Source organism: Poecilia reticulata, linkage group LG19 (assembly GCF_000633615.1).
Source record: "Poecilia reticulata strain Guanapo linkage group LG19, Guppy_female_1.0+MT, whole genome shotgun sequence".
Lineage (NCBI taxonomy): Eukaryota > Metazoa > Chordata > Actinopteri > Cyprinodontiformes > Poeciliidae > Poecilia > Poecilia reticulata.
In genome coordinates, this window is record NC_024349.1 from 10794331 (window position 1) to 10815850 (window position 21520).

The 21520-nt window shown below is 39.2% G+C and overlaps 1 long non-coding RNA gene across 1 annotated transcript in view; it reads right to left on the reverse strand.

Moving 5' to 3' along the window:
- Positions 1-5578: 5578 nt before the first annotated feature.
- Positions 5579-21520, reverse strand: part of LOC103481474 (uncharacterized) — a 97250-nt gene continuing 81308 nt past the window's right edge. The window contains exon 4 of the long non-coding RNA XR_536307.1: positions 5579-5722. This is a non-coding gene — a long non-coding RNA (uncharacterized LOC103481474). The remainder of the gene's footprint in view (positions 5723-21520) is intronic.

Genomic DNA, 21520 nt, shown 5'->3' on the forward strand with positions numbered 1-21520 from the left:
AAAGTTTCACTGTTTTATAAAAATTCAAAAGGACAACATAGCAAGACTAGTGTACTCAAATAAAATCAGATAGAGTACAAAACTACTTTGTTTAAATCTTTCTGTTAACTGCCGAAGCACTTTATCTCCATCGCAGCCTCAATTCAGCACAGACAGTTTCCTCTACAGTSACACCTTATGCCTCCGTGCTTCCAAAAACTTMATTTTAAAACACCAATCGGATACAAAGCTAGCAAACTTTGAGTCATCTTCTGGCAGTGAAAACTCTGACAAAGGAAAGCGCTCACRGTATTTACACAAAAACTATAAACATAATGCATAGCAGTCTTGAATTGTTTTTATAAAAATARAAAAAMMRRAAARSMRSMAAWWRKTWWKKTKGKTYMMYWARMMMMYWWTTWRRAAAAAAWCTTTAAGAAAATCTCCAGGTTTAGTCAGGTTTGACGTCGTTCTTTGGTTCTGTGAATGTCTCTTCATTGTTGCTACTGGCAAAGCTGCTGTTTGTGGGCGGATGCCACTTGATAGAGGTGYTGAGGTGGTGTCTAAAACACTCACTGGACAGAGGGYATCTTGCCTGACCTCTGCATATTCACCTCGATATATGRGAAGCGCAGACCTTGATTCTACTGAACTTTCTCTGAGTGTCTCTGTCAAATTACATTTTGAAACGAAAAGGGAAAACAAGCTTTAAACAGTGCAAAAACAAATATTTCTAAACCCTTAGAGGCTAGTAAGGCACACATCCTATTATTCTGCTAACTATCAGCAATTATCTCCCTGTCAAAGCTCTAGGTGACAAATTCTCCCCATATCCCGCCTGGCAGTATCATCAACCGGACATGAGCTTCATGTGATGGAAACTAAATCACTGGCTCCACTCACAGTCCTGACAGACAAATGGCGTGCCTTGGAAAACCTAGGCCCATCACTCTGAGCTGGAGAGGGGAAAAAAGTCTCTCCCTCCCATTTGACCTTCTTTTATTCGCAGAGAGGGGAGATTAAATACCACAGATTCTGTATGTATGGTCTGTTTCCAAAATATGAGAATTATTAATGGCTTTTTCTGAGGGACTGTTTAATCTTTTGCCAGGTTGCAGTCATCGTTTTTACCTTGGGCTGTTTTCTTTCCTTACAGATGGTTCCAGAAAAACAGGAACTGTTCCCTATCCTTACAGCAAAGGCAAAGGAAGTGTGTGGGCAGCGTCGGGGCAGCAGAGCGATCATCCCTCTTGAGGCGGTGTAACATAATGATGTTAATAGTATTCAAAATTTACCCCTCTGTGTGAATGGATGTGAACAATACACAGACCTGGCAGGCACACCAAACAAGCTTTAACAAATGAACAGCAGTGGATGGTTAATTGTTTCACACCTAAACTCTGGTCTCTTCTCTTTACAGCGTGACGGATTTTACCAGCTAAGGATTAATATCGCTTGTTGTTATCAGCAGCATGCTAGTTTAGACCACAGATGTGAGAAAGCACACCTTCCCTGAAGTGCGCATACTTACAGACAGATGCCACTTTTCACAATGAGGCCACAAATCAAATCCCAAAGCCAGAATGACGACTCGATCACAAGAGCATGACACAGCTAGTAAATTATTCTCTTGTCTTTTTGACCCCGTGGCCCATTGAACTTTGTCTAAAAAGCCCGACTGGTGGTTTTAGTGCGTTTGCAATTCCATTGCATAATTTGCATTGCACAAAAAGGAGCTCAGTTGGCTGTGTCAGCATGACAACGGTATCAAGATGTATTGAGGTTTCAAAAATTTSAATGTGATGCAAGAGAAAGWACAGAAGAAACTAAAGTAGCGCCAACTATTATTCTTGGTAAGACTGCAAGATTTACCCAAAATATACTCCCAATTCATATCAGCCTGTTTTTGTATAGCTATATTAGAGGGATTTTGCACCACAAAACTAACAAAATTGTGAATATTYTGTTCTGATTAAGTCAGTTTAATAAAATAACAGGAAACTAAAGCTATAGAAAGCCTTAATGTAACCTGGATGACCAATAGATTAAACATTATTGTTATAGAAGTAAGAATAAATGGTCTTTTTTGTCAGATACRAAATAATGCTTTTTCTTTATATGAAAAGGAAATAATTTCAACTTAAATTATTATTTGTTGATTATGTTGACCACTCTTCCAAATATTGAATTAACATTAACAGTCGCCTCATTCAGTTTGGCACTTCTGTCCTTGCAGTGGAGATTTTTATTTTTATTTTATTTTTTTACAAAGCAGGTTATTTCCGGCAAACTTCATAGGGACGAACTGGCACATTATATATGTTGGGTTGGGTAAAATTTAAAATGTCAACAGAGCCCAAGTCTCCAGGAAGTGATCGTTTTTCAATAGCTGAGTCCAGACCCTCTGTATGAAGCAAATACTTTACAGCCAGGGGCAAGTTTCTTTTTTCACCAAGAATTAAGAAACYACCAGTGGATTCCTTGTTTTTTGGCCAAAATAAATCACTGTACTACAACAAATCACTATATTTGTATTGTTTCTTTTAGGCCTAYTTAGATTGGTAATGTGTATGTCCACAACAATTATGTTTTATTAGAGGAGCTTAGAATAAAAAAAACAATCCAGACAAATGAAATGCAATATAAAAGTTCCTTTCTAGTTCTAAACCCATTTATAGTGATTGATACTCACTTAGTATGACTCCCATTACATTATTCAGCGCTAATACAGTGCCCATTGAAATTACATGCAGATGACCAATTATGTAAATTAGGTGATTACATCTTTAGCAACTTTTAGTGGCATTTAAAACACTCAGTAACCTTTTCTCATACCAAGCAGTTGGTTTAATTTAACCAACAAAACTTGAAACCACATTTAGTCGTCTTGTAGACTTAGATCACTCACAAGGTAAAAGAAAGTACCTGTCGACATTTTATAGAAAACTAAAGTTTTAAGCAGTCTAATTGCTTAATTAATCTAGAACTCTTAGCTGTTGAATAGGATGACCAAATGTCCTCTTTTCCCAAGACATGTCCACTTTTCATGTTTTGTTCAGAGCATCTTGGGGGCATTCATTGATTGATGAAAWTGTCAGAGTTTTCATTGATTTTTAAGGACACTGATAGGCATACATAAATTGACTGGTGCAATGCATGGAATACAACATCCTGTCTGCTGCCTATTGGGTTGTTCTCATCCGTTCAGACACCTGCWTGCTCTGCAGCGCTGTTGTTGATGCTTACAAGATGTCAAAGTGCAAGGGTAGCTTTGTGGAGGAACTGGAAAATAAATTTCATTCATACTGTCCCTGTTACAACAAATGGGAGGCTGAGTGCATGGAGCACATGGCTGCCATATGTGTTTCTGTTTATGACAAAGGTGCCAAAGATACCTCACGTCGTACGGACATAAAAGTCATGGAAACGCTATTTGAAGTTAGTAATATATTGTAGTTGCTTGATGAAACATTTTAGCTACTGTCTATTTAGGAACTGCTTACTTAAATACTGTCTTTGAATTTTGAATTTTTTCATATTCCAGCCATGAGGCAATTCATATCCACAAGGGGAACAGCTCACACTATGAACTTGTAGTCTACTCTAAGGACATGTCTATGTATCTGATATATACAGCAACATCCTATTTAGCAGCAGGGGTTTGCTTAGGGATATTTTTGGTTGYTCAGTGATCACAGTCCCTACATTTAATGTATAAATTGGACCAAAAGCATYAATGTAGGAAGGCYTAAAACATCAATGGATGCGTGTGATACAAGGGCAAAAACTGGTAAAGTTGAAGAAGATGGGTAGTACTACAACAAAGTCTAAGTGTAAAAGTCAGTCTCCCAAMAAATCCCAAAGTTGGAACAAACTATTGGTCATCCTCTTTGTGTCGATCAGACTTTCTGCACTAGCCCGCAACTAATTGACCTAAAAATGSTGGAAAAAGCAGCTCAGAGCCCAGCCATCATGACCCTGACTTTGACAGGTACCTCACAAATCTGATTAATCCCTTCAGCTGAAGCTTACATCAAAACTGACTTGCCATGATAAATGACGTTACCAACACCTCAGCCTTCTTCAGATTTCCTTGGAAGAAGGATTGAGTTATCGATATATTAAATCCATCCACTCGCTCCCCTGTGAAAGATCAAAACCACCCAAAACTGTGTTACATAATGGTCTCTTTGCCCTTGGCATTCAGTGGGTTCTTGCAAGGAATCCATATTGAGGGACATTCATGTCTCAGTGGGATCCAAACTTAATTAGCAACTTCTACTGTGCTTTAAAGGCTGTTCCCCCTATCTTCACCAATATATCACCTGGCAGAGTCAATTGAAGACAACTTCAGCAGCCTTTTCTTCCTGACCTTGGCATTTCTTCTCAGCCGTGGATTATTGATAATTTTCCGGCTGTGGTGCCTCTCCTCATTTGTCATGATTATTGCTGAATTTTTACTCTGTCATCCACAAGCGTGGATCAATGCTTGTCGACTTTTCTTTTGTCATATTGGCAGCCCAAATGTCCCTTCCTCTCCAAATGAGGCTCCTTTTGCCTCCCTATCTATTAGCTGTCTGTCTACACAGCACTTGATCCTTTGTTGGGTCAGTCTATATGTCATTGTCCAAACAAAAAATAAAAACTGACACTTTTGCATTGCACAAGAGCAGGAATCAAGCAGATAAATGGAAAACACATTGTTCGTGGCTTTTTTTTTTTGTGCAACTCTAAACTGACTGGCCACTTTATTGGGTATATTTGCTGAATTTATCGACACATAGCTAATCAGTCTAACACAGGCAGCAACTCAACTCATTCATATTCAACCTGAGCATCAGTATGATGGGAAAAGGGAATCTGTCTGCCTTTGAACCTGGTGTGGATATTGTTTCCCAAACAGGCTGCTCTGAGAATAGTTTAAATAAGAGGAAATATTCAGTGTGGGGCAGTTGTGTGGAATAAGACTGTCTCGCTGATGTCAAGAGGAAAATGGGCAAACTGGTTTGGAATAATAGAAACGTAGCAGTAGCTCCAATAATCACTTGCTGTAACTAATGTATCTGCTAAAGACAAGAAATTGAGGATTGATTAGTCTGAATCTATCGCTTCCAGTGTCAACAGTTCAGGCTGCTGGTGTTTGCTTGGTGCAGAAAAGTTTCATTTTGCCACACTTRAGGTCCCTTAATATCAACTGAGCACACTTTAACCCCTTTTAGACTATGTCCACAAATTTGCCTGAAAACCCATGTTGACCTGATACTACCTCRGTACCTCCTGTTGTATATTTCACATATACCAAGGACCACATCAAAACCCTTTGCTACCATCGAAAGTTTTAATTGAGAACTACTACATGTGGTTGCAATTTTGCAGTATTAAGATGCATTTGAAGTAATGCGTTAACGTAACAGCAATRATTTATTAAGAAATATTAGTTGAAATTTTAAATCCAAGGTTTTTTCAGCAATAGTAGCATTAGGAAAACTTTTTTATTATTATTACATTAGTTAATTGCAAAAGRTATATATATTTTTAYATAATACTAAATAAATTCAACATGTAAGAGGTTGGATAAGTGCCAAAGCCTACCTTTCTTTTGTTAATGATGAAGTCCATCCACAGTGCGAGCATCTTCTGATGGCCACTTCCAGCACATCTCTGCTGAGTTCATGAGCACAACAGTGAGTTCACTGCCCTCCAGTGACCTCCACAGTGACCAGATCTCAATCCAATAGAGCCCCTGTGGGAAATGGTGAAAAAGGAAACTATTGTCATGAATGCGCTGCTGCAGTAACGTCAATACGGACGAAAAATTTCAGGGGAATGTTTTTGACACCTATACCATCAAAAGTGAATTCAATCCAGCTCACACATCTTAAAAATAACTGGCTTATGTTATTTACAACAGGGCCACGTTTGTCACTGAACTGCTCTAATAATAAAATGCACTGGACAATCCAATCACTCAAGAGTCAAATATCCCATGCAATAAGGCCACATCCGTCAAACTGATTAATGAATTGTCACAGCAAAAGGAACCAGTTGGAGCCGGTAGCCGCCTCAAGCAGCTCACAATCCATCTCAGTCGGCTAGATGGTTAGTTCCTGTAGCCAGGCCAGTGGCATGGCTGGCTCCGTCCAGCTCTACCATGTCTACACCTATTCCTCCATGCTCCCTCCTCCTCCCTTGACTGGCTGAACAGGTCTGACAGGCGGATTCCTTTTCTTTTCAATGTATTAAAGGCACTTTCCCGCTCTGACAGCCTGCTCTGTTCTGCCACCTTCTAGCTGGGGCTTCACACTACTCTGGGCAGCCACTACGTCTTGACAGACCACTGTCACTTCCCATCATCCTCTCTGTAGATCCTGTTCTCCCCCTTCTAAGCACGCAGACCCAGTTTCCAACCAGTGCAATTATTTTTTTTGACAAGCCATCCATCAGCTTTAACTTTAAAGCACTTTCCACTGATACCCATTGTTACAGTTCTGTGGCTTTTTATGCAGGCGGCAGGAGAGAATATGATAGCAGACATTCAGGCTACCCAACCATGTAAATCTACTTTGTTCCTTTTTTATTTCCAATTTTCTGTTCCATTTTTTGCCAAATTATGCATATTTGTTGTGCATAATATGCCCTTGTCAAATCACATTAACATGTCCTTTTTTGCCGTCGGAGAAGGTTATGATTGCGCTTTACAGAAGGAGCAGAGGATRAAGTCAAACCTAACTGCATAGCTTTACTCTTACTATGAGTCATGGCAGAGTGCTGTTGYACTGGGAAACATTTCTTGAAGACAAGTCACAGCAATTACATGACACTGATAAAAGAGTGACCTGACTCATGATGCCTCGGATTGCATAATTAGAATGACAACTTTTAAAAATGTTGGCCGGATACAAAATATGACKTATGCCCCAAGGAGATCTAATTATGATCTCCGACACCGAGTTAATGATAGAAGGTGGGAGTAGCATCTGGGGATCTGGAGGGGACAATCTCTCAGCGTGTGAGATTTGCTGGCTCCTAACAACTGGGGTCATCAATGGGCTTCAGAAGTCCATCCTGCTGATTGGGAGTTTATGTGTGGAAGTTGTGTTGTATGAGGCCAAAATAGATTACATGCTCTGTAATGACTGGGTTTTCTGCCGTATTCCCTAATATTCTGAGATGTTCTGTGAAATTTTACGGAAATAGCAATCTCATCATTCCTAGCTCGAATGGCCCTGACGGGTCACCAGCCAATCAGAAAGTTAAAAATCCAATCATTTTTCGAAAGTACGACKTTGAACACTCTTTGGTGTGGAAGTTGTTACAGGGGGAAGGAACCCTAACCCAGCCTGTCAGTAATTAAGCAAACAAATGTATGAAGCTACTGTAAGGTTTAAAACACAACAACCAATGTCAGCTATTCATTTAACGTGTGAGAAACAGAGAGAGGGTCAAAACAGCTTCACCCTCTACTGCAGTACTGCAATGTGTCAGGGACAGAGCTGGATTTAATCTGGATTATGTTGACAGGCTTTTCAAGTCAGGGTTTAGCTAAGAGACATGTCTACAAACTTCAGRGAATACACTTGACTAGTTAGTAATGCTAACCCTGCTAATTGCTAATAAAAGACAATGCATTCTTTTTGCAAAATGTTTCCTACTTCTCYGTTAGAATAAAAAAATGCCTAGTTTAATCTTAATTTTGTCAGAGAAATTGGAGGCTGCCAAGAGTTCAGTGTCTTAAATATTCGTTGTGTGCATAAAAGGTTGTGAAAGCTAGATAAWTAAACTATTAATTAGTCACTTTTAAAGTATGAATCATAATAAACCAGTATGATACATAATACTAAAAAAGAAACTATGAAAATGTTGCAGTGTTTGAATACATGAATAATGAAATTCTGACTCATGACCTTAATAATAATTAACACCACAGGAAATAGCAAAGCTCACTTGTTTTCCAGCTTGCAACTAGAATACAARATGGGTTTGTAGTGTTGTTCTTAGATACAAATCCTGATTTGGATATAGCAACCAAATCCCACCTTAAAAAGAGCTCAAAATTTCTATTTTGTAATTATTTTAATCCTCATACAAAGAAATAGATCAKAAATGGGSTGCAAGGCTCTAATCAGTGCATCTCTASTACTCAAGAAGACTTTTGTTTAATTTAATGCTTACATTTAATTTTGTTAGAACATGTCCTGGAAGATCTGACAACAAAAATGGACATYTTTACTCATAGGTTAATYTTTACAAATAGTTGACTACATTTMATTTCAAAAAGCACAAAGGTATTTGTGCTTTTGATTCATAAAAATAATTGGACAAAGCACTCAATTGCTGCATTATCCTGTAAGTAGCGAATCTGAAGAGCTGAGCAGCTAAATAGCATATCTCCCAGTCATACAAAGAATAAAAAAAAACATTTTCCTGAAACTGTTCAACAGTGACAAAGTGTGAACATATGGCACAGAATGACCCAGATGGTCTTATCACCCCTGAAGACCGCTAACTTATCTCTTCTTCCACAAGATTTCCAAAGCAGGTGTTGATGAGACATAATGAGAAACTCCACATTCAGCTTCAAGTCTATGATTTGCTGTTTATTGGCTATTATGGGCATTAATCTGACCCCACAGACGGGGGAACATTCGGTCTGTGTCTCTGCATAATCAGTCGAGGAGTTAATAACACACAGGTTGTCACAGCTGTTGAAGACAGAGAGACAAGCTGCCCTGGGTGACAATATGTCAATGGTTGTCTAGCAGATGAAACTGTGGATATTAATAAATCAAAGTGACCCCTACCTGAAGCCAAACAGATGCAACACCTGGACATGTAAATTCCTGCATAATGGGTGCCATAAATTTAAATCGGAAAAGCTCTGGTTTAATAACTGCGCAGACAGCTGCAAGTGGGACAAACAGGTTGTGCTTAATGTAAAAGACAGATTTGGAGTAGCAAACATCATCTGCTCCCATCACTTAATTCTAAACTGGGTAAAGAAGAATGTAGAAGCMCCATTTCTCTACTTTCTCCTGATGAAAACCATATATTAAGGAAGAAGGTGCAATAAAGTGTGTTTAGGTACGTAAGGTGAGAAGTGTGTTTGTCAGAAACAGTAGCTGGCTGGCAGTAAGGGGGGGGCAGAGTAACCTCCCGGCTGCTGTCAGTGTATTAATCACCACTGATGTGTGTTGTAAAAGGATTGCTGCAGGAAATAAAGACACCATGGTGTCAGCTGCATTGCCCTGATGTGACTCCATCAGACAAGAGGATGCTTATTGACAGGGTGAGAAGGGGGAATGGACAGAGAGAGAGAGAGGGGGAGACAGAGGGAGCAATCAGTCCTCGAGTCAGTCACCTTGGCACTGACGCAATGTCACGAGAGCCCAGACCATTATTCCTCCAAGCCCACAGGAACATTATTTAAACTCAAACCTCAACCAGTGACTTGCCTGAATGTCACCAGAAGGACAAACATCAACACATACACAGCTRGGCCCAAAATTATTCATATCTTTGGCATGTAAGGACGTGAAATATGGTCATTTAAGACATCTCTCAAAAGATATAAGATAAAGGTCTCATCAAATATCTCTTAAAAAATATGTTTTTGTTGACATTTTATTTTTGAAAAAAATTGCATGTTACTGGTTATTTTACAATCCTCAAACAKATTTAGTTATAACTATGCAGTAATAACTATGTTATAACTGCATAGTYCAAGTGTCCTCGTGGTTTATCATTGGTAATGAGTTCCAAGTCTTCAAGACTGGATGACCTCCTTGCCAACACCTTAATCTTTAACTCAATCCACAGACTCTTTATCAGACTCAAGTCAGACCTCTACTACATGAGGTTAGCATTACTTCCAGTCAGAAGAAACATCCAGGTACCTAGAGGGGCTGATGCCTATCTCCAAGAGTCATTGGGTGAGAACGATTCACCCTAGACAGGTCACCAGTCTGTCTCAAGGCAAAACAGACGACAATCAGCTCTGCACACACAAACTGTCTCATTCACTCCCAAGGGGGAATAACCTAACGTGGACATGCAGTTACACTGAGACGTTCTCCAACGCTTGCTGAGAAAGAACATGMAAACTCAGGCTGGGATTTAAACCCAATACCCTCTTGSTACAACTAAGAATGCAGTGATATGAAAATGTGAGCCAACACTGATATCTGAAATAAATATTGTCGTTATGACTGATAACCAATATGTRCAGATTTTGTATGTTTTTGAAAACTTGGGGAAAAAAAACAACCACCCTGTTGACTTCACCACATGACCAACCTCCACTCCTACCACTTCAAAAACAAATGGCAACATGATGGAAATAGATATTGGTTGTTAATATTGACCCAGTTTTATTTAGTAATGTTAAAAAACGACTAGCATTGGCTGGTACCAATGTTCGTGCCATTATATCTTGCATTGCTACAATATAACAGTGTTAACTGCTACACCGTGCATCCCTCTGAATAAACATGTTGGCAAAAGTTAAAGATAAGAGGAATTCATATTTTTTGAGTTAACTGTCTGGTGAAATCAGGAGAAATGTGGTTTTGGACCAGTAGCTTTGAGAGCTGACAAATCCAAGTAAGCTTAAATCTCAATGTACAACAAATGATCATTACATGTTTTATTAGAGGGGGTTTAACTATACTGCTTTAATAATAACTGTCAAACAATATCGCAAGCATATCATCTATCATGTCAGCCACCCTCTAAAAGTCCATTTACTGTTTTGTTTTCCCCACAGCAACATGTCACGTGTCCATAAGAGGTCACTTCAGCATAATGGCACATGTGATGGTTGGAAAGGACATGAAAACACTTGAAACACATTGAAATATTTCTTGTTTCATTTAGCTCAGACACAGAAAGAAAAAATAAAACCATCCCCRCAGCTTTTTATTTGTAAAACAATAAATTTTCTTACCTGATAAACTTTATGTGCATAAACTACACTCGCAGTTGCTTTGGTGCTCTACYTGTTKTGTCTGCTCAAGCTATCACTTGTTGGCTTTTCTTGTTGTACAAAAGCACCTAATTAATATCCACCTTGAAAAACACTGGTAAAGATCCATTAGAATGTATCTATTTTTAATGCTTTCGGTATTTAAAAGTGTTAGAAATCTAAAAGAGGTTTACTTTTTAAGCACGTAAAACAATGACTTGCTCACACTTGCAGAAAAATAGAACAAACCTAATGCAAAGTTTAAAAGAATTTGAAGAAGAGAAACTGTTAATGGTATTTATATTGGAGACTTTAGGGCCTTTGCAATGAGCCATTTTGTATTAGTGCTCTAAAAAAGGATAGAGGAAACTTTCAGAAGTTGTAATCCTGCACATACACACACACACGCACACACACACTTCCTCTGTAGAGCTGTCAGTAGATCAAAGCACTCAGTCCTTCATCAAACACCCTGACAGAAGCACAAAGCCGTACACTGACATTGTATGACCGCTGGCGTTTCAGACAGCACACACAATTTAACTTTACTGCACGTTCCTGCTAAGCACCCWGGAAACCCTAAACTAAATGCTAGATGATTACTGCTGCTCAACAAGCAAGTTAAGCTGCTGGGCCAAATGCAGTATTTTATAGCTGATTGTACTTTAAGAGGCAAACGTCTCAGTCTTAGTACACAAAAGGATCATTATTACATGGCACAAAATTAGAAGTAATTACATTTTTTTTATCCATTTGATTTTACTGTATTTGACACGAGGATTGCAAATGACTCAGGTGAGGTAAACTCTTCCAAAGTTGTTTAAAAATGTATTGCAACGGAGCAGTTGTTAGCATATCAGCCTCTGCACATCTAATACTGCATACAAACATCCAGGAACGACGTAGTCTGACASAACCTGGAAAAGTACGCAATTTGATTTMTGTGTTTTACTCAAACATTTTCAAGGCCCGAATAAGCATGACTAATAAAAACAGAGCATGGGAAACTATCTGTATATCTAGACTGTATGCCCTACATAGTTCTGTAAAACATAAATCCAACAATCCATCCATCTATTGATCTAGCTGTCTTTCATACCAACTACGTTTCCCTGGAACTACTAGCTCAGAAAATAATGGATTTATGTCAAAGAAAATCTGTAGGAATCCTGTGATACAGATGTTGCTTAGTTTGGAAAACTAAAAGTCAAATGCAAAAGAATATGGGTTTACAACCTGCTAATTTAAAGTGTTGTCTATCATTTGTGGGAACTCTGAGTTAATTTTGAAAGTCTGAAATCTGCTGTAGTCCATATTCTGAGTACTCAGAATAGGAATACCCAAAAAATATCTCTATTTTCTTTCAAGAAAATTTTACACCCTTACTTCTCACTTTGATTAAAAAAAAATCTACCTAATGCAATAAAGACACTGATTACTAATAACTACTTTACAAAGTCCAGCTACTAAAAATTCAGACCATATACTGAATCCAATTTAAAACATTTTTATATTGAACTTAAACTGTTCACCGAATACAGCAATAATACAATATGTCACAGAAAGACTGAGAGAGCARCACTGACTTCCTTGACCCGTCTTGGTAGAGTACCTTTCTAACCTGCCTCAAAAAGGTGGGTTATTTAAGAAACAATTAGGAGCGTACACAAAGCAATTTGCAGGCAGTCGAACTCCTCAGGCTGAGCCAGTGAAGGGCCTTTCAGCGCTGATTTATCACGCTGTCGCCTTCAGAAGGCAACATAATTAATAGGAGCATGGACTTCTAATTCCACCCGCTTCCACGGCCAGTAGATTCCGTTTGATTTATGACGGCCAAGGACTTTGCATTTTATCAGTTCATTCGCTCGTTATTTATGTTGATGACCAATTTCAGTGGGTCGCCATCATCTAACTCGCCACTAATCAAAGAGAATTAGGGTTCACTGCATTATTTAGAAGCAGCTAATTTATCTTTGSAATGAGAAGGAGAAGTAAGTGTTGGTGCAGCAGCTCAGTTTGTGGTAACCGCGCGGCTCTGCTTTTAAAATAATACAATTATGACTGCAGTTGAGCTTTATYCCCTGYATTTGACTGAATGACTAGACCTGGGTGCATTGATTAGGCTGCTGATGCTGACCTGAAAAATTATAAAGAAGGCATTCATCAGGCGCAGAAGTATTTTATTATGGCTTTTAAACATTTCTTTTCAAAGAAACTGGTGCACTTGTGTGAATTTGTTTATTAGCGATCTAAWCTAAGCAGTTAAAATTATTCCCACACCATATTTAATATTTGAATAAATATTTTCTAGCAAGATTCTTGGCATAATTCTGCCCAAATATTTGACCTGGATATCTAGTTGGACATCATAGAGTTCATTTAAATTAGTTGGTTTCTTGACATAGACCCAACTTTTAAGAATAGCCCATCCACTTTCAATTGGGTTTAGTCTGGTCCCATTCCAGGAAGCTAATGTCATCCTGTTTTACTCATTCAAAAACCATCCTACAAATGCTAAATACCTTCCAGAGAAGAACTTTTGATAAGACAAAGAGTAAGCGGTTTAACCACAACGGCAAGAGGATTCAATTCGTAAAGGTGGTTTTTAAACCTTATAAATGTGTCAGCATGGTGGTGGATGGATTAAGCAGAGGGGACATCTTACTGGCAGTGGTGCTGGTGTATGGAAAGAAGATGTAATAATGAAGAAAGTGCTRTACTTTTGGACATAAATGGGTGTTCCAGCAGGACAATGATCACAATTACCATCTAAAAGAGAGCAGCCTTGGGAATGGCACAAACCCCAGCTWTGTTGACAATTTATGGATTCCACTTCATATGATAAGAAAAAAAGTGGTTAAATATCCAAGCAGAATTGTGCCACTACCATGTTGATGGTTACAAACGTGTGTGATTTCACTACAACTTGTAAAAGGCCATGGAACCAATATCTGATGACGTGTATGAAAATCTTTAAGTCTATTCTAAGATTTATAAATGACTGTAGTTGTTTTTTTACCTCATCACTTTGACCTGGAAAAAAAACTTAATTACATGTCCAAATGTGCAAAAGTAACATGATAACTGCATATAAAGTTCTCACCTTCAGCAGTAATTATCAGCTCTTCCTGTGTCTGAATGAAAGCCATCAGAAGACCATTAAAGATCAAAGATGGCAATAAAGCCGGATTTTTTTTCCCTTTTCTTTTCTTTTCAACTGAGTGCCTCACAAGAGCCCATTTCACTCCTCATAACCTATAATGGCTCATGGATTCTTGTGCAAAAGGCTATAAAGTCAAACTCCAATGGATCACAAGCTGGAACACCGAAGCACAACTGGACTGAAAAGATTTCCCGCAACACTAAGAGTGAATTATTGTCCAGCTAAAATAATGGGTCATGAATGGGTTGCAGATTAATACAATATATTACAAGAAACACAGATAAATAGGGTCACATTGCCGACGTGTTTGTTAGAAAAATTACACCTGTTCCAAGTGTTATGAACCTGCAAATGCTATTCTGAAGGTTAAATTGTGTATTACTGTTAAACAAATTGAGAGAGAGAAAGCCGCTGACAGTGGGACATTACTTAACGCCCTTGCAGGCAGTGCTACAAAAGGGGTAGGATTAAGATGCAATAAACCTTACACAGTCAAAGAAAAATGGCCCTTGTAAACAATGCAGTATAGAAGCTGCGGAGCACATTGGGTCGGTTTAGGGCTTCGCATAAGTCACTTTAATGCTACAGCAAACTTTCCAGGCAGAGATATTAGATTAARAAACAGCTTTAGATTAAGATTTGACCTTCTGAGGTGCAGCGCAGTAATGAATAAAATGTTTAGTAGTTATTTCTATTTAACAGCTGAATGCTTTGCAGAGGGATGTTATCATCTGTCTGTCTCATTATGTTTAATTATTCAGCAGAAAGGAAGATAGGATGTTTTTTTGACAAAACGCTGCTCGGTGCTTAGCGGTGACACTGGGCGCTATGATGTTCAGACGCTACGAAATCGACTGAGYTGCAGCCCCCTTGTTCACAAGGTGTATCATTTATCCAGCAGGGTAATAAGATGCTGAATTTACACAGGCCTGTCAATAGGCATGTCGATAGGCGGACACTTAGCATCTATCATCCAGAGAATCAATGCCATTTTTCAGCCATGAATCCCAGGAAATGATAGCTTTCAAATAAATGGTGCAAAGAGAAACACGACTCCCCTTGGGGAGAGATAGATGTAGAGTGGCTCAATTTCCCTCCTTCTTGCTTCCCTCACAGCTTCTGCGTGCTATCTGATTTAATGCAGAAGGTCAGGAGACACAAGAACGAAAAATCCCCGGGAAAAAGGGAAGTGTTCCTCAAATATCTGGTTAACAAGACAGCGAGCCGTACACAGAGACTGACGTTTCTATCAATATCTGAGATCGAGAGTCATAATTAAAACAGGGAGAAGAGTGGATGTGCTCGATTCAGTTAAGCCTACAATATGGCCTCACTTAAGAACAGTTCGAGTCTGAAAGCGAAGATCATCCTCTGTTCAGCAATTAATTATATATTAGCATACTACGGAACCTAAAGGTTGGATATTATGTAAAATCAACTTTTGAGGTTTATATCATGGTGTAATCTTATTCCCTCATCATATAGATTRTAGATKTATTTCTTTCATGCACGTTTGAGAAATTCTTGAATCTTCCATGGCAACCTAACACTTGCTGTGAAAAAGTACTKCCTATTTCCACAAAGCTCCTGCTCGGAGCTGCAGTCTCCAGCCGAGTTTCGACCTCTCYTCCACAGCTMTCCCCACACAGCTTCACCAGACTAGCGGCAGCAACAATTAGCAAATACCTGACGGAGCTGCTCGTCCGCTGAGCTCATCAGACRAACTACTTCTCAGTTCAACTCTTCTAAGAACGGTTGTAAACAACATAGTGGAGAAGCAATGGTGTGATGAGGTCAAATTGCAAAGTCAAATTTGTTTAAAGTCATGTTTGATATATACATCATTTTTATGAAAGGTAACCTGCTTACCTTCTTGTGCAACAAAATGGCACTGAGTACCTGGAAAATACATAACACCACCCCTTTAAAATACATATAGTCTTGGTTTTGGGTAAGTGAAGGGGCCTGAAGGTAGAAGTCCACTTTGGTTTTGGCCTATAGCYGCCAGATTCTACCTAACCTATATGAGTGCTGTTATGCCAGGAGTCATCTACTGCAGTACACTTTAAAAATTCTTAAGCTTACTCAATTTAGAGACGCATAACAATCAATAACTTTCAAATTAATATCCAATACGATAACATCTAAATGCTCCACTTCATTTATATACAAATTAAAACTCTGGYCAATGTTTGTCAATAATCCTGATTTGAAATTCAMATTAAAAACAGTGATCAGCTTGACAAATCMAAATCAGAGCYGTACGACTTTAAAATGACGAKACGACATGTTTTTGTCACCTGTATCACCTGTTTAGACGTGGTGAGACCGTCTGCTCCTTTTACTGACAGACGAACACCGAGGCAGGTCATTAATCACAAGGACAGCCAGAAGCAGCCATACTTAATCCTGTGACCGTATCCTTACATTTCTCCGCCGCTGCTGATGCTCATAAAAGAGTGAGAGAGAGCAAAAAAAAWGAAAATGATTTACACAAATCAATCATCTGCTGCTGCTGCTCATCGGCTGTAATACTGGCAGCCTGTCGTTACGGCTCCATTGTAAAGGGCGCMTGCTGACAACCACAGTTGATTAAAGGCTACGGCTCCCTAACCTTATATGCTAAGAAGACTGTCGCTGAGTGACACAAACTCTTTCTCCTCTTCCAGCCAGTTTAAGGCAAGAGTATTGGCATTCAAATTTGTGGCCGCTCTTGTGAACAGATGTGTGTTCTGGCGAATAAGGGTAATGGCACCAGCAGGCCTTCTCTGCTTCCTGGGGCTATAACAGCATACACCCCCGAGCCCCCGCCTACCAGGATCCAGAGGGGCAGGAGGGACAGCCTCAACAAGTTGAACGCTTCACAAAAGCCTGCTTTCCACAATCCTTTTCCCTTCTCTGCAATTATCATCAAAGAACATCTGTTTATTGTTCCTCATCCACCCCACCTCTTCACAAGTGTCCTAGCCTCACCTTGACCCGCACTTTCAATTGTGGTGGATGTTATGACTAAAAATAAACAGAGTGAAGGAGTGAGACTACCCTTTGTGTGAGGAGGGCGTTCTCCCTCACTGCCGCCGTGAGGAAGGATATCGCCCGACGAACAAAGCAGCTTCCTCCTTCTGCTCGCCGCTCCTGACAGGTACGCCAACATCAAACCTGAACATTTTGTGTGGATCTCATCTGGGAGATGAATCGTGGTTGTTTACAGATGTTTGAGTTGATCCGACTGTCGTTTTGCTGCTGTCACGGTCCGAATGGCCTTTCACAGAAATGTTCAATAGTCCCATGCAGGCAACATGTTACAGATGCTGTGCTTCATCCTGTCTGATCCCTGAGAGTAATTTATATTAAAAGGCCTTTGATGTCATATGTAAACTCCCTGGTTTTTGGTTTATTGCAGAGTCAGCAGTTACAGTTGAGCCTAAAATTATTCATACTCCTGAGAGAATTAGATTTGAAATGATTTTCATTCAACCCAAACGTCTATGGTGGGAGATGAGTCAAAAAAAATGTTTTTGAATAACTTCTGATTTTACGTATGTTGAAATAAAAATGCAAGTCGAAACTTTTGATTTTTTTTGTAAATGATCAGTGAAAAAAATATTTTGGCATTACAGTAAATTAATTCTTGCTATAGTTGCTATCGAGCTTTTCATATATTTCTGCTATTTAGATAATTATTCTTTGGTGGAGAGCTCAAAGGCTTTCAGTTTTACAAGCCTCCATGCCATCACCCAAATGCGGGCAGGAAACCAATCATGGTGGGCCCGCAGCCTCAAAGAGTGAACCCACAAAACGTAATGTTTAGCTCAATCCACAAACTGAAGTCAGGAACCTGACAGGGCTGCTTCAAACCTTTAGCATTAGCTTCTGCTAAATTCCATGTTGGTTTAGTGCTTTAGCATTAGCAGAACTAATGTTTATGATTAGTGCATTATGGTTAGCTCAACTAACATTTTAGTCAGTGGTTCCCGCCACTGGCTAAAAGCTTAGATTTAAATAATTAAGAAATTAGTCAAAGATCAAGTCATTTATAGTCAAGTGCTGACAGAGTTTGTACTTCTTTTTACAGTKATTGTAATTATCAAGGAATTATTTCWAAAAATCAATAAATACTACTAGCTACCCCTGTCCAAGGGTTGGGCTATATGGCCTAAAGTTGATGATATATTGAGCAATTAACCTTGAAAACGATAAATGGACGATAACACTACGCCAAAAATAAAGGATGTGATTGGCCAGCATAAATGATTCACTATTAGTTATAGTGATGGTATAATTTATAAATCTTCAGAATGAAGCCATACAGCTTTGCTTCAACCAGATCTATCATCATCACCTCAACATTTGAAATTTTCTCAGCCTTACCATCTCTTTCACTTCTTGTTACAGATTGGATGCGGTGAATCAGGTGACTACAAACYTTTCACACCACACAGAGTGTTAAAGGAATATGAGCATAGCTTACCTGTACAGAGCCAAAAAAAGAAAAAAAAACAGCTTTTATTTTCCTTTTTTAAAACACCGAAAATACCAACATGGGCAAAATCAAAAATTTCCASTATATAGTCAAGGCCTACCATGTCCCCTACTTAATCCTGTATGAACATGGTAAAGTGAGTGAATGAGTGAAAAGCATGAGAATGACCTAACAACACAGATCTCCTCTGTCCCCAGATACAATCACTGTAGATCAGATTAGGAAACATGCTTATGAATTTCTGCCCTTAACATCTGTCACAATACTTAAGCATGAAATATCTGACTAAGTATCTTGGTGCCATGCCATGCAGCTAAGGTGGAGTCAAAATGACAACATTATAGATGGCTGTAATTAAATAATGCACAAGACCATTGTGCTTTGTGCTAACCATTTTGGAAACTGGACAGACTCCAAGCCATCTGTGTTTGCTGACTGTCAATGGGTTACTAATGTGTAAAAACAAACGCTGATTTGCTTGTTTTAGATCTTTGGGGGGTTTTTTACGGAAATCCCTGGAGAAGTCTGGTGATGGCAGTATGATTGTTTCAGCCACATGGTCCAAGATGGATAAAAGTGTCAGGTGGCCCTAACTCTCAGTGCTCCAATCAATCTCCTTCAATCAGCAAGATAACTCAAATTCTGAAACCAAACTTGATGGAAAAAAGAGAGGCCAAGCATTGAAAATCATAAGAGGGGAAAAAACATTCCAAATATATAAGTCAATCAGTTTTGTATAAATGTAAGAAAACATATAGATGAATGATGGGGKGGTTGTGGTCAGCCTGCCTGTATGTAGTCCGTAATGTTCTATAAATCTTCCTCTATCTTCTCTGTATGGCAGGAAGGGATGAGCTGCTCACCAACCCCCCTCCACCTCATTCACATGTCTATCTACCTGTTATCTGTGCCCTTGAGCAAAGATTACTGATGCCCTGCCTTTGATATATGACACATCATGTGCCACAACATTTCATCCAGTGAATTAACCTGGAGAAAAGCACAAAGAAAAAAATGGCTGCTGCCAGTGCCCCGAATCACTCCCAAGTCCTCGYTTTTTGTGTGTGGGTACTCGCTGATATTACAACTGAATCACTGGAGAAGAAGTGTTATCTGACCTTTGCAGGACTCAGCATTATGCGATCTAGAGTGTTTCAACTCACAGTCAACATAACAAAAATGAATCACTATCAAGGGTCTTAATTCGCCAGAGGTTAAAACTGCTTTTATTGACAATCCTCAAATCTTTTATTACCTGTAAAAAGTTATACTACTTTTGAGAAAGTGAAACTGTGTTATATATATATTTTACTTATTGTTTTTAACACTTTAAGAACTTTTTGTTTTTGTGTGAACCTTTATACCTGTTATATTTGGATTTTCCCTTTGCGAGACAATAAAGGCTGTGTCTATTTCATTTTCTAACTTTCCAGAAATCATGCAACACATGGACAATGGATGCAAGACAAAATAGGACATTGAAAAAGATTAATAAAATAATTAGGCAAAGATTTTGATAATGGATTTTGCAGTAGCCTAAAGTCACTTGACTTGAAGAGCTTTGCATGTTTTGGATTTGCATGTTCTCCCCATGTTTGCAATGTTTYATGCCTGGTACTCCAGTTTTCACCCACATGAACTGGTCTCTCCAACTTGACCTTAAGAGTGTGCGTGTGTGTGCGTGTCTGCATGTGTGTAGATGGTTGACTGTCCTGTGTGCCTCCATGATGAACTGAAAAACCTGTCTGGGGCATAACGCACTTCTCGCCCAATCCCTGGAGATATGCACCAGCTCCCAGCATACAGCAAGAAAATGGCACCTTTTGTGAAAAGCTGTTGTTGGAAAAAAAAAAAGAATATGGGCGAACATATAGTACACGCAGTGYGGCAGTAAAATGCCTCTTCATCACCACAAATCTCACATCGGCATCTTAGAACAGTTTGTCTCCCTCAGTGTTATTCTTCTTTTTACACACCAGTCACCTGCCTGATACCCCTCAGCCATTTTCCTCAGAAGCTGTCACACACCCCAGCTATAATATATGGCTGCACCAATGAGAACAGCTGTAGCCAATCTCCGTCCTCTCTCGCTCTCCTGGAGCCTACCGCCTGTCCAGCATAAAATAATAAATCAGGATTAATTGATTTTCTGTCACTCATGGAGAAGAAAATAAATTTCCAAGCAGTCTGTTTCCAACAGCATTATAATTTTGTACATGGCATGTAATTTAAGTTTTTTAATTATACATGAGAGTGGAAAAAGTGTGATAAAATGTCCTGCCGCCTGGCTCAAGGCCACAAACGCTGGCCTTCATATGTGCTGAGACAACAACGGCATTAACTTGAGCACACATAAATAATGCATTCATGTATTTAGAAGCTACACATCTCTGTCCAAAAAGAAGAAGAAGAAAAAAAAAAAAGAGGTTCAGAGTCAAGGTCAAAAGCTGGCTATTTGTCTTAAAGCAATGACGTTCATTTGAAGAGCATGAATCATCAAACGTGTTCTCGGATGCCAAAATGTCAAGAGCAGGAAAGTCGGGATCGCTCTGATTTCCAGCCAGTGACAGGAAAACAGATAATGTGCTAACAAAACTGTGAAACTCTGGAAGCAATAATATGTTCCCTTGGAGCTTGAATTCATTTCAAAATGTGTTTATGACGAAAGAGCTGGCCTCGTAAAACAAAGGACAGAAAAATGTAAAGGCCCATTATTAAAGATTTACACACTACAGCATTTGCAGCTGGCTCCTTTTCATTGTTCAGCAGATTAATGAACGGTGCAGAGAATGAGAGGGCATTTCCCTAAGTCGAGCTAAACTGAAGCCTGAGACGAGGCAAGGAGAAGGAGGATGGGAGGGAGCAGCAAACAGGGTCATCAGTAGGCCAGGGTCTTAAATCAGACCAAAGGCCTGACCTGGTGTCAGCACTGGAC